The sequence below is a fragment of the Scomber scombrus genome, chromosome 21 (assembly GCF_963691925.1).
Source record: "Scomber scombrus chromosome 21, fScoSco1.1, whole genome shotgun sequence".
Lineage (NCBI taxonomy): Eukaryota > Metazoa > Chordata > Actinopteri > Scombriformes > Scombridae > Scomber > Scomber scombrus.
Genome location: NC_084990.1, coordinates 2,786,490 through 2,801,413, shown reverse-complemented (window position 1 = coordinate 2,801,413; position 14,924 = coordinate 2,786,490).

Below are 14,924 nucleotides of genomic sequence, written 5' to 3'. Positions count from 1 at the left end.
TATCTGATCTACAATTATATAGTTACAGTTTGGTTAAGTTTGGGAAACTAAAGCTACATGGTTAAGGTTAGACAACATCTCGAAGTCAGACACTGTTGCCTAACTTCTTAACAGGTTTTGTGGTGCTTCTCTTGCTTCTCAAAGACACTGCTATCAATTACTGGTTTGGAAAGTCTAGCTTCATGGTCAGATTGTATTGTGGTGGCCTACATTGCTACAAATCTTAGTCATTTGACTTTTATTTTGTTTGATACTAGCATATTTCTCTACATTACACAATATTGCCTTGTTTGTAGATGTTGATTTAATGCGTGTACCAATAAAGTTCACTTAAACTGACCTGTGTTGCCATGGATTTAGAGCTGAAAGCATCTTCAGGAAAATAAAATCAACTCTAACTATTGTGATTAGCTGATGCTTCATATTTAATGAAGAAATAAGAAAATAAATAGGCTGATTTGTAGTCCTGTAGAGGTGTTCGTCATTGATTCCTATAGAAAATCACATGGATTTAGAATTAGATTTGATTGTCTTCATTTCTCAGCACTACATTGAAACAAAATGTATCCTGACTCCGACCCCCCCTCATGCACTAGGAGCAGTGGGCAGCTATTGGTGGAGTGCCTGGAGAATAACTCCAGCTCTTTTTGTCAGTGCCACTGGTCAGGGACACTGACTTCCTGCAGCTTTTTCCTTGCAATCTGAATGCACCGCTGGAGTTATATAAACCTCTTCATACATCACCTCATTCCACCGTCTCTTCTCTTTCACTTTCTGACAAGACAACTACCAAATTGTCGAGCCTCCCCACATCACAAGTGCCAAATAACAACTTAAGTAGTTACAATGGGACAAGGAGTAGCTGACGTGCAGATAGGTACATGTAAAATGCATTTTTGACACAACTTAATCACATCCAACTATCTACTGAACTAAAGTCTCCAGGCACCTCCTGGCCTCCAGTGGAGTCCAGGGGAGCCGCTAGACTGGTGATAGCTATTAGTGCCCAGCACAGAGCCCTGCGATGTTCTGGGGGCCGGTAATGGACCACTTTGAGGCACGGTGGGAGCTTGTCAGTGGGGCCTAATGAAGACAAAGGCAGGCTCTGTGAAGTAGAGAGGCATGGATGAGGAGGGGCTAATGCTCTGTTAATGGAAACCTCTGCTGTCCTTGACAAATCGTAGGGTTGGAGCAGGCACTAACACAGTGGGCGTGTTAGTGTTGGGATGCAAATGTAACACACTTGAAGAACAGTATGCAGCATATATTTGCATAAGGCTTTCATAGCCACACAGCTATGCCTTTTAGCTTGTATGATTATAGGTGTAAACATTCACATGCTACTTCTGCTGGATCCACTACAACATGCAAACAGATGTACAGCTGTCTGGAAGGACCCTCTGTATTCTGCATGGTCAATTAAAGGCTGGCAAATGGATGTCTCTATTTAAACACCTACTTTTATGAATAGTGAAGAGGATAGCATCAGGAAAATGGATATCGAGGTACGTGCAAAAGGAAGATCAATGGCTCGACTCCCACAGGCTATAGTCATGTAGCAGTGATGTAGCTGTTACCCTGCAGTCTGATTAAATGGGTTTTAATCTCCAGGTGTCATCACAAATTCTAAGATTTCAACAGATATCGGGCAAAGCTGTAGAGGTTGGTATGTTTATGTGAAAATGTGTCATCTCGGAAGAAATCATCATTCCTGAGCAGGAATGATTGATTATGAAAATGTGACAGGAGCTGATCCTTTAAAGCTGCACCGATCAATATTTGCAATGCATAAAAACCAAAGGTGTCATCTGAGAGGTGTCACTCAAACTGACAACCCTGCAGAGGATTATAACCCAACCATGCAGCTTTAAAAAGCTTTATGGCAACTTTTAGATAATTATTTTGGTTTTTACAACCAACAAACTTTGCTTTTGTTCCTATGTATATCTCTGATAAACCCCACTGTACAGCACCAGATAGCAGACAGACACTTAGAAATTAGCTGGTGAACATAGTGGAGCATTTAGCTGCTTAAGAGCCAGATATTGTTATCAGGACTTGGTGGAGACCAAAACAGAGCTAAAATGAGAGTGAATATTGGACTCACAATCATCGAGTGGACAGAAATATAAGTCCAAATGAATGATAATGGTTGCTCCTATCTAACAACTTGATAAACTGATAAAATGTTTTGTATTTTATTGGTGGTTCTACTGCTCCCAGCTGTCCAAAAAAGAGAATACATTCAACCAAGTTACAAAAACATTCTGGTGTATAATTTCTCACTCGGCCGTTACCATACGTGCAGACAGTTAGTTTGGGTTTTTGTTTTTCACGGTTTTTTCTATAAAGTAAATGTAATTTTTTGAGATTCCATTAGTCTTTAATGAAGGTTTTCTGTGACAGATATTTCTCTATAAAAACTGAAGGGGAAATTATTTGTAAGTCTACCATGTCAGTTACATTACACCTTATGATGGAAGGGGAGCAAGCCAGCCCATACTCCATCAGACAAATGTCCCCATATAACTGGGATGCTTTACTTGCACTGGGAAGTAAAGCATCCCAGTGCACCCCCCATACAATATGAATAACATGATAAATCTGAGGGGTTGTAAGATGATTAACAAGAAAGGAAACAAGAACGGAAAACATGACTGCTGCACAATATTAGAGTTGTTTTTTCTGGCTTTTGTCACATCTTTTCTGTCTCTTATGAAATAATGGAGTCTTTATCTGTTCACTCTAAAATATTATTAAAATGAACATCACTCATTGGTTAAATGCTTACTACTTATAGATACATATGATGAAGGCCTGTTAGTGGATGTTACTTGGCTATAAAGGACAATCTTTTTCTTTTTCTGTTTTTAAAAACAGTAAGAAAACTCCTGCACAGTCTCACTTCACAGTATTTCTGTCCAACCTTCATCAGGTATAATGCACACATACAGTATACGGACATATTGACACTTTCTCTCTTAGCCCCTACCAATCAAGGCAGGTGGTCACCCACCAAGAACCAGGTTTCTTTCTGTTAAAGGGGAGTTTTTCCTTGCTACTGTCCCCAAGTGTTCTCTTTAAATTAAATTAAAGCATAGTCTAGACCTGCTCTGAAACTGTGAACTGAAAAGTGCCTTAAGATAACTTTTGTTGTGATTTGGCGCTATATAAATAAAGATTGATTGATTGAAATGCAAAGTAATAGATATTCCAGCAGTAAGCCACACTGTGTATGAGGCTTTTCATCGCGAGTTAAAACTGACCTCTAACACACTTCTCTATGTTCAGATTTTCTCCCTTTTAAAAAAAAAAAAAGTCTCAAATAGGTGAACATTTTTGTTCATAAATTTCTCATCACCAAGTATTAAACAGTCAATTCACCCAAATTACAAGATTGTTTTCCTTCATTCAAGCCATGTAGATAAGTTAGGTTTTATTTGTCCAGGTTTTGAGATATCAGGCTCTACTTCCACCATAATGTAGTGGAGGTGAATGGGGTTTTGTCTGTGGTGCTCAAAGCATTTAAAAGAATGATATTTAAAAAAAATCATGTTCTTGTGAAAAAATGTTTATCCCTGAACACACTATCAAAACTGTAGCTACTTTCTACCAAATAGTTTAGATCTTAAAACCTGAAAAAAATCAAACCAAACCACTTTACTCTCTCTACACCAATTCACATTCATAAATTCCCCATCAGTCATTAATAAATGTCTGATTCATCTTTAATGAAGCTGTCAGAGAGTGAGCAGAGTGTATTTATTTATTTATGGAAAAAAAAATACATTATATTATGCTCCAGGGAGAACATTTTATAAGATAATTAGAATAAAACAGCACATTTGAATGGTGTTGTTTTTATTTTTTGCACATTTGCAAAAATGTGTATCAGTTGCACAAAAATGTTTTAAAAATTCCGCATTTTATTTCTTTTTCTTTTATGTACTGTGGGTCACATTGGGAAAAGTCTGGCTAAAAGAAATGTGTATAGGGTGTTTTTAAATTTCTCAAATGTAATAATGGGTCAAATCTGACCCTTAACAGTATGTAAGGGTTAAGATAAGTGAGAGTATATTTAGGTAAACTGACCCTTTAAGAAAAAAATAAGTAGGTCTATTGTCTTAAATGATTGTTTCATGACCGGCTTTGGAGAAACAAGTGATGGGCAGGAGGGGATAGGAGGAGGTGCTGCATCTAATAGCAGAGCATTGATTTTAACTGCCATGCCACACATCATTCAGATGGGATGTACAAAAAAAATAGCTGCATTTAGGGCAGGCTGACACACACTCACACACAGCAGGAAAAACAAACTACTGCTCCAACCCATATCCAATCCTCTCCTGTAGGCCCAAACTGCAGCAGAGTGATGAAAGGCTGCCTATAAAAGACTTCCGACCATTAGCTTTATTGATACCGGCCAAAGGGGAAGGAAGGAGGGTGGTGGGATGGTGTTGGTCGTGGCTGACAGTACAAGCAGAGAGTCACAACAACATTATAAAGATTTTGCTATAGGAGGTGTGAGGCTGGCATCGTTCACCCGTGGGATCCTCCCCACTGTCTGCATGGGAGTGTTGGAGCCAATAACCCCTGCTGCCCTGTCACTGTTACAGCTACAGGGGCAGCCAGTGACCCCCCTACCTGAAAAACACACACACACACACACACACACACACACACACACACACACACACACACACACACACACACACACACACACACACACACACACACATTGTTTAAAGCACTTTCAGGAGGCAGGTGGAGCTTATGGGGACAGAATTGCAGCAATAAATAGGGCTGTGATGCTGAGGTGCGAGGCCGAGGTCAGTATCTTACACCTATTACCCTAAATCCTAACAGAGAGAGGTGTCATGCTCTTCTGCGGCCATGCACATGACTGCGTGAAAAAAGGAGTGTTTTATCTCATGTTATCAGGAGTTGCTCCCAGACCTCCACCTGCAGCAGCATCTCAGAGGCAGGTGGGGAGAGAGGGGAGAACTATCATCCTGGCCTGGCGATGCTCCAGCTTCAGCCTCTCTGGGTGTGGATCCACTTTCAAAAGGAAGTGTGACAAAAATGCATTTCAGGGTGGATCTGTCGCTGTAACAATTCATTAGTGGAATACAAGGGGCTGAATTTGCTGAAAGCTCCTCATCGCCTGGGCTCTTCTCCCCACCAGGAGAGGAGGAGGAGGGAGGCTGGCTCTGCTGCTGTCTGGCGTGATGCCAGACTGCCCTCTGGTGGTGGATGATTGAAAACTACCATGTTGGAGTTTTGCTTCTTTGCATCTGTTGGCTGTGGCAGGGTGTGGCAGTAGCTGCACGTTATAGGTCCGTCTTGCAAGAGTGACATCTCCTTTATATGCACTTTGTTAGACCAACAGATACCTTTTATTGGAAAAAATACAGTTTACTATGAACATCAACTCCCACAATTTCACTCAGGATGCTCAACACAGAAACACGTACCCTTTAAAATGACATAAATCCTTAAATCAAGTTTAAATTGAGATATTAAAACATTAGATTTGCTCCTTATTGTTTTGTTATTAGGTAAAATGTGTTTGTCCACTCTGCATATATGTACACAGTTTATTTGTTGTTAATTTATTCAGATCCCCATTAGCTTCCACCACAGTTGTTGTTAGTCTTCCTTATTCCTTATTCATCTTATTAAACAACAAGCAAAGGTGATGCTATGAAATAACTATCATCACACTAGTCACAAAAGGCTAATCAAAGATAATTCAAGTTGCTTTCACCCTTAAATAGGGGTATAAATAGAGATGTGGAAAATTATTTGATGTTAATACTTATCTCATTTGCACCTACGTAAAACATTTCCACACATATGTTTTAAAATATTTTGTATATTTTGGATTTTATGAGTTCTCTCTCCCAGGATACCTTGCCCTATTAAGGTATAAAAATAATCATAATGGTAAACAACTTAATGTTTGATTTGATAAAGAGAAGTGCTTTTCCCGTCATTAATATCACACATACTAGTTTCTAAACTGATTTTATCATTTCTACCAAACTATAGGCCTTCCACAAGCTTCAATTCTACCAATCCAGTTCTACCAATTCTGTTTTTCAACTAATTCTAAAAAGGACAAGGCACATACAACCACATCAACCAATTCAAGCCATTGACTGACTTCAAGGACTTGAACATTTGTGCAAAGGTAGCTAGCCTCTGCCAATCCCCAAAATACTGATGCTCAATGCTATGTTCTCAAGACCAAAATGTTCATACGCAATGTCCGACCTGACCAACCAAAAGCAGCTTGAAAACATTCAATCATGCAACAGGGTATTTAAGATTGTGTATCTCCTGGTGCACATTGCCTTTTGAAGGGTTAAGTATGTTCAGTCAGTCATATGGTTGTGCTAAGATATACCCTTATGTAATCCTTGAAGGTAGAGATGCTGGTTAATTCTCTTATTGCATGAAGCAGTTTGTTGCATTCTGACAATGCTCTGAAAACGACTGAAAGTCACAGTTACTAGAAAAAGAATGGAGTATGCCATAATGATGTCCAACGTCTACTGTGAACCAGGACAATCTGTTGTGTATTTTCAGTGATGCTGGTGTCGTACAGACATTTTTAGAACTAATCTGTTCTTAACCAGTTGAAGTCAGTGGAGGACTTTCTTATTAGCATTTGACCACATGCTGAACAATACACCAATCCACTTTTTGCAGCAACAGCTATTGTCAATCAGCTGAAACCATGAGAGATGGTGGTCTAGTGTAATTTCCATGAATTTGATCAGTTTTGATTAGTTCTATTTCTGAGCCCTGCAACTGTGGTCTATTAGCTAACTTTAGATACAGTATAGTATAGAGCAAAAGGTTCACTGCTTTGGAAGGAGAAAGTTGCCCAGAAATAGAAAATGAGTATTGTTTAGTTTTTTTTAAACTTTTTTCCTTTGTATTTTCCTTTTGTATTAAAGTTGATTACAGAAGTGAATAAATGGCAGTCCATATATAATAATATGAGAACTTTGTATCAAGATATGATCACCTGGGCTGATGTATGACCAGTCCAGCACACTTATTTTTTGTACAAATGATGCCACAAAATTGCCTGATGACACTAAAGAAGAAAAAAATTCAATCATATTCAGTTTGTACGCTACGGAAGTGCATTGCATTCACTGGATACAAAAAAAATTAGACACCTTATCTCGTAATTATGAGATCAGGATCTCATAATTATGAGAAAAGATCTCGTAATTATGAGATGAGGAAAGGTGCCACATTGGCGTTCCAAGAAGAGGAACATAGATTCAGTCCATATCAGTGGGTGCATCCAGCAGCTCCAACAGGACATATAAAAGACCAGGTAGTAGCTGCATTCCTGTTATTAATATTGTAAAGGGTTAAAAAGACTTTATAAAAGAGATAACTATAAGTGTAAAAGATTAAAATACATGAATGCAGGATAAGAAATGATGGAATATGTTTAAAAGTAATGTTGACTATTACAGTTGATTTGGGGTACATTTCATTATTAAAGTAAGAAGTTAAATAAGTTATGCTTAATCACAGCAGTGTATAGTGCTTAATGCGCCATCTATTGTCCTGTTCGGGTATTGCAACAACAAACAGATTACAGTGTAATCAGGACTTAAGACACAATAACTCAAATATATATGATGGTGTCTCATTTTACGCTATTCACTTATTGGTAACTTTAGGTGGTGTGAGTGAAATTGACATTTTATCATGTTTAATTATAATAGTTATATTCTGCTCTCTGTGCGTCTGATATACCATACTGAGACACACCAGGGAACACTTCTCCTTTATAAACTACCTTGTTAGTGCCTCCTTGCTGCTGGGGAACAAGTTTGAACAGTACGGTGCTACAGTTTGTTTGACACTAAACCTGTAGCATTAGCATTAGCATTAGCATTAGCTACTGTGTGGATTGAGTAACTAACAAACTGTAGCATTAGCATATGTCACTAACAAACTGTAGCATTAGCATTAGCATTAGCTACTGTGTGTTGTGTGTTTTGTAGTTTCTTACCTGACTTCTCTAGAGTTTTGCCACCTTGCGTTTATGTCATGCGGCATCGCGAGTATTTTCCAACAGTTTGCTCTTGTTAGGCATGTTGAAAATGTCCGTGACCGGGGATAAATGTCCGTGACCGTGAAAAAATGTCTCTTCTTCTCCCGTCATTCACGCCCCTACGTACGGCAACGGCGACTCTACCATAGACTGTATATAAAATTGACGTAACATCCGTGACGTCACCCATTGGTTTGCGGACTGCTGCTTGGAAGCGAATAGCTTCGGATCTGGGCAGCGCCATCTTGAAAATTTCCGGTGCATGCCGGGTAAAAAAAAAAACACGGATTCTACTTATATGGGCATCAGGAGGAGCAAGAGGTGAACCAATCAACCATACCCTGCTTTATTGTCAAATATAAAATCAGGGAGGCCAACATTTCACAAATGAACATCATACTGCATTGAAGAAGGCTTTAAAATAGCCATTGAGACCATAAACACATTTTGAAAACGTTTACTGAGGTTAGAAATCAAGTGAGAAGTTGGTGTATTTTCCATTGACTTGTATAGAGGCGGAAGTCCTTTTGACACCAAAACGGCCGCCCCCTGGTGGCCTTTTGATATAATGCAGTTTTAAGTTACTTCCGCGTTCGCATCATTTCAGAGGACCGGAACTCCCCGCCTGGACTCTACGCATATAAGTCACAGGCTGAAAAAATAGTCCCATGTTGCTGTGGTTCCGGATTCGGAAATAAAAAATATAACTGCAGACTATTTATTTAACATTGAAATAGAAATTGAATTTGACATGAAATGAAATGTGCAAAAATGCCATATGCAATGGCTGGCTCCCTAAACCTTGGAGGAGATGGAGAGGGTTGGAGAAAGGTGGACTGACTGACAGACAGACGGACGGAACGACAAACATCCTGCTCTCAGGGACCGTCTGCAAATTGCAATACCAGAGGACGATGCTGCAAACAAAAATGTTAGAGGAGGGGAAGTTTGGACTTGTTTTACTAGTTTTACTATTTTTACTAGAAAGAGTTTACATTTTAAACAACATTGTGACCCTAGTTCTATAATACTCCCTTCTAATCACACACACACACACAGGCAGACACACAATCACCCACTGAAATGTGCTTGTACATACACAGCAAATCAGGATGCACATACCAATTAGGTGTTTCTCACACAGTATAGTGAACCTGAACAGACATGGTGTAGACCAAGATGCTGCTGGGCAAATGTCCTTGACATTCAACCCACAGAATAAGGCTGAAGATGCTGGGGCCATGGGGGTCCTGACCCTCCTACCTGTAGGCCTGGGAGATGCAACTTACTAGGTGCTTCTTGGATGGGGCTTTACTCACCAATCCCTCTCCACAGCACATGAACAGTTATTCAGCGCACCAAAATGGGGCCATGCATTCAACATAACATGCCAACACACACTGGACACAATAATAGGAATAGGGTTAGGGAATTAATAGGATTTGGCCTCACTGATGTCTCCATGGGATTGAGGAAAAAATGCCTCTAGCTAAATATTTTTTGCACTCCTTCTGTTCTTGGGAACAAAGGAGTCTGAGAGTAGTACCGCTGTGGTCACCACAAAATAGCAGACTACTGGCTGAACCGACAGGGAACACAATTCACTCACTGTCTTAGCAGCACAAACAGCAAAGTTGTCTTGTATAACACCACTTTCAGAGAGGAGTGATCTAGAAACTTACAGGAATCAGTCACTAGGGCCTTGAGCAACAATGGTAGTTTCCACTGGGGAGGCGGAGACACGCATCACTTGGCGTTGTCTCCTCCTCACCCCCTGTAAGGAATCTTTCATGAGGAGGTGAGCAAAGACAGGTCTTTCACCAAAGCCCTCATGACAGAGGTAAATCACTGCTGCGTACACTAAAACACACAACAGTAGCACAAGAAAGCCCATTTTTTTTATCAGAAAAACTGTAAAAAGTAGAAAACCTCTCCCCCTGCACCTGACAGGGGGTCTAATCTCCAGTTTCCGCACCAGCTCTGGAATCCAAACCACTTTGCTTCGTAGCAAGCAGTGGTGCATCCTGCTCTCACTGCCTGGATGGTCTGCACCTGTCCCTGCCTAACATAGCACTCATGAATGAGGTCAGCGCTGAGCTTTTTTCATTAAAAGATTTAACACTTCCAACAAAATGAACATGAACATGAACAGTAGTGGGAGGGGATATTAAACTCTGCCGACACAACCGGGAGGGGCTACTGAACATAGCCCTCACTGATGTGGCACTTTATCCCACTAACTGTCATATTGGTGCCACAGACTTCCCCCATGCATAGTTTCTGTGGGATTCTATTGGTGTTTTTCACCCTGCCACTTGGTCGCAGTAGGGCCAATGTAGTGTTTCCGTCAAGGTGGTCTGGGAGATGGCTGAACTGATTGGGGCTGGCAATGCTTTGCCCTGCCTGCATGGTCTTCTCCTCACCGTGGTATTGCCGCAATGCACCTCGTCTCCTCTCTGGCTAGAAGGCATGAGGCACCTCCGCAGCAACTTGAAGTGCTGAAGAAATGGACCTGAAAAGCCTATCTGGAGCTATGGGAGCTCCCAGGAGGTCTTCTCTGTCCTCTGTAGGGCCATGACTTTGGCACTGTGGTAAACGACATCACCCGCCCTGCGGTAGTGGCAACACCCAGGATCAGGTTACTTACTGGCTTGTTCCACTGTAGATGGGGGGGTGTCTAGCAGTGTATTAGCCCAGCATAATATTTTTTTTCAGATTATTTCACTGTGTCTCCATCCTGCACCGGCGGAAGCTGCTACTTCTTGCTCACTGCCTAGCAAGCAGAGTGAGGAATCAGGAGGGCTGTGATGGCGTCTTCCTAGAAGGCCCACAGTGAAACTTTCTGTGTGGCTCTGCACTCTCAGGAAGGAAATCAGTCCTGTAACTCTTGACTTTGTTTTCATCGGCTCCTTCCAGACACTTTGACACACTGCCAAATGTGTGGGAGAGGAGGCGGGACAAAGGCAGGCCACTTCATAAAAGCCTCCATGAAGCCATCTGGCTGACATGACCATAACTTTCAGGAAATTGAAACTGAAGTCAGCAATGCTGCAAACACAAAAAAGGTTGTCGTCACCATCCATCGTCGTACACAGTTTCAACCGAAGCATCCAGCAGCACCAGAACTCAACCTCACTGCGGAGAGGTTGCGTTCCGAGCTGCCGTTCACTCTTGTTGCAATGGAGTGAGACATCACACAGCTGAAAAGGGTCCCACCATCAGCAACACTTAGTCAAAGAAAGTCCTCGGCAGTGTACGCAGGGTGAAAGCTGCATCAGGATGCCACAGGAATGAGCTTGGAGCAGTGACTTTATCAGCAGAGAAGCTGATTTGGCTGTCACTGAAGTGAGAAGAACAGGAACTTAAGCAAGACACTGCCGAATGAGTATGGCTATTACATGCAAATTTCACATTAGCAACATAAACCCCCTGGCCTCTAAACCTTGCCGATTGTGTGTAAGTGTGTGGAATAGAAGGAGAGTATTACCCATGTGGTTCAATAGAGGGCAGAGCCTGTGTCACATAGAACACATGAAGACAGTATTTCATAACGGAGAGGATTGTGAACCCATAAATGGTTCCCAAGATACACTTCAGGCAACATTCAGACTTTAGACCTGAATGAAAAACGGTTCCTCAACCAAAACGTTCTAGCAAGAAACATTCAAGGTTAAAAAAAATGTTGAACTTGGCTTAATGCAATGTCATCAGATAAGGTGCTGCAGTGGCCAGTTAAATATAGCACATGCTAGCGCACAATCCTGGTAGATACTTGACTACTATGACTTCATGGTTGTTGCAATGAAACAACAAACAATGAACTTAGACAATATATAGGTAAAAAAACGACATCTTTCCATTACACTGACTCATCTAAAACCATAACTCTTACCACACTTGATGACAGTGCATGTGCTTTGTTTCATGAATGGTGGGAAGCCTGCATTGATAGACTCATATTACTCACATTGACCATTCAAACATTAAAGCTTGATGGTTTTATCTTCTATAGGAGCTCTAGCAGTTGCAGGTGGTATTACAGACCTACGCCAGACATACAGAGCATCAATTATTTATGTGTATGTTCACGTGAGAGAGCATTCTGTGTTCTGGAAGCAGCGGCTTGAAGCTTTGAATCATGAATGCAAGTGTGTGAGAATGTGATGGAATTGTATGAGTGGATTGCTGGATACTGACTCAACAGCTTCTTGATTTTGGGGAAAGGTGGGAGTGACAGATGATATAAAGTCATGTGAGACGGTTTGAGAATTATGAATTCATAAATATGGGGATTTTTGCCCTTTTGAATCCAGACAGCACTGCTTATGCAGCAACACAGTCAGAGGCAATGGACTATAGCGGTATGGGCTCATCATAACTTCAATCCCAAAACAATGCAAGTTATATTACAGTAATGATTCTCAGCCATGTAATGATCCCCTGAGGGCAGGCGGAAGCTGCTAGAGATCTATGAGCTTCATAAAAGTGAATCTGGCTAAAAATGATACTTTTTCATCTTTGTCACTGAACTCTGGAAGCTGGAGCAACTCTGCACCCTGAGCAGTGGAGGGAGAGATAAGGCTGGCTGGCGGGTGTGTGTGTGTGTGTGTGTGTGTGTGTGTGTGTGTGTGTGTGTGTGTGTGTGTGTGTGTGTGTGTGTGTGTGTGTGTGTGTGTGTGTGTGTGTGTGTGTGTGTGTGTGTGTGTGTGAGTGGTGTGTTCATGCATGTGTGCAGCCTCATCCAGACACCCATCCTCAGGTTGCAGGCAGGATTTGTAGCAACACTGGCTGCTCTACCACTAAAGATCACCAATATGACACCTGAAATCACTCAAATTATGTGTGTGTAGGAGCAAGTTGAGGCAATAAACTAAGCTTTTCTTGCCCATGAGAAATCTTTGTCAACTCCGTTTTACATCCCGGGCATTTCCACGAAAAAAGCTTCACACTCTCACTGGCTGGAAGAACTGCCTCTAAAAGCAAAATAATGACTCTGTATTACAATCCATTATGGCACAAACAACTTCCCATTTCTTCTATGAATGATGTGCCCTGCCCTCTGTATTAAACACAAGAAAGAGCACATCACTAAACGCTGAGGCGATGCCAATTATGCCAAATCCCCAAGTGTGTCATGCCCAGGCGCCCCAGGAGGCCTTCGTAGTAAGACAGCAAGAGTAGCACAACACTCCACGACATACACACAAACACACCACAGCTAACAAGCTTTCTGGAGTGTTGTTTAATAGCACTTAACCATCAATAGTCTCATCCTCCTGAATAACACAGTAAGGAGAGAGGAGAGAAAAAAAGACATTTAATCCTGGCTTTAAACCCTGGTAAAAATAGGACTGGGAGTAGAACGCAGGAGATTAGACCAAGGGATTAACTCTCCATTTGTTTTCTAAGAGCATCCGCTGCTGGAGGTGCGGGAAGAGAGGGAGGAAGTGGATTGTCAGGAGAGGAGAGGAGAAAGCAAGAGAAAAAGAAGTGAAATGAGGAAACGAGAAAAGTAGAAAGAAGAGGAGAGGAAACAAGAGGTGGAAATGTAAAGAACAGAGGAGAGAGGAAAGGAAATGAGAAGAGAGGAGAGGTCAAAGATTATGGATTTTTTTTCTTGGAAAACATGAAATATATATGAATGCATATCTTTTATGATAACCTGGGGGAGGATGGAAAAGTGTATCTATACGCATGTGTGTGTGTGTGTGTGTGTGTGTGTGTGTGCACCAGGTATTCCTCATGTTATGGGGACTCTGATCACACAGTCACATGTGGAGGTCTCACCTCCCTTTTGGGGGACAAAAACAAATCCTCATAATGAAAATAATGACATTTTAGGCTTAAGAACTGGTTAAGATCAAAGTGAAGCTAGGGTTAGTATACATTTCCAGGAAATGAATGTAAGTCAATGTAATGTCCCCTGAAGTGATAGAAACCTGGCCTTTTCCAGTATATACACACACCTTGTTGGGACCAGTAGTACTCATGGGGACCAAATCCTGGCCTTTATGAGGTCCTGGTTAAGGTTAGTGGTAAGGTGTGAATGGGTTATGGTTACAGTCAAGCCGCCCCCAATGAATGAAAGTCAATACAATGTCCTAACAAGTACAGCTAAAAGAACATCTGAGATGAGGAAACTGACTGTCAATGATTGTAAGCATGTGTGTGTAGTGCTGTTATATCTCAATGAATTCTTTCTGCAACCAAATCTAGTCGTGTCAGCCAGAAGCTTTGTGGAACTCTTGTCTTCTTCAACCCGTCTAATAATGAAGGTTAATGACATGCAGCACAGCCACAGTTCCTGTCAGCCTGTAGAAAGACACATTTGATCTCTGGGTCTCATTCACTGCTAGTGGCAGGCTGCCAAGGAAGCAAAGGCTGAAAACTTAATGTTTCCGACAAAAAAAAGATTGAATCTCAGAGGCAGATTCAGCCTTGGTTCGACATACCTAATATTTTCATACTGCTGGGAGTCAGGCTGAGAAAAACTCCATTAATCTACATTGAGTTAAGTGAGTGAGGCTGGAATATGAGTGCTTTAAGTAAGAGATACAGTACAGCTATTGATGGCCTCAATATCACAGGCTGTATTAAGATGATTTCCATTCATTTTATGCAATGCCCAGTGACTTTATGACGAGTATGTAGCTCATACAGTAAAAGCCATTAGCTGCATATCTTAACCTCTAATTCCTCTTAAAAGCTTTAAATAGGAAGATATGAGAGTATAAACTGTAATTATAGTACATGTATGCATGATTTTCCCCATGTGTGCCTGTGTGAGTAAAAATCATAAGCTGCCATCAAGATATTATGTTATCATTATAGTAGT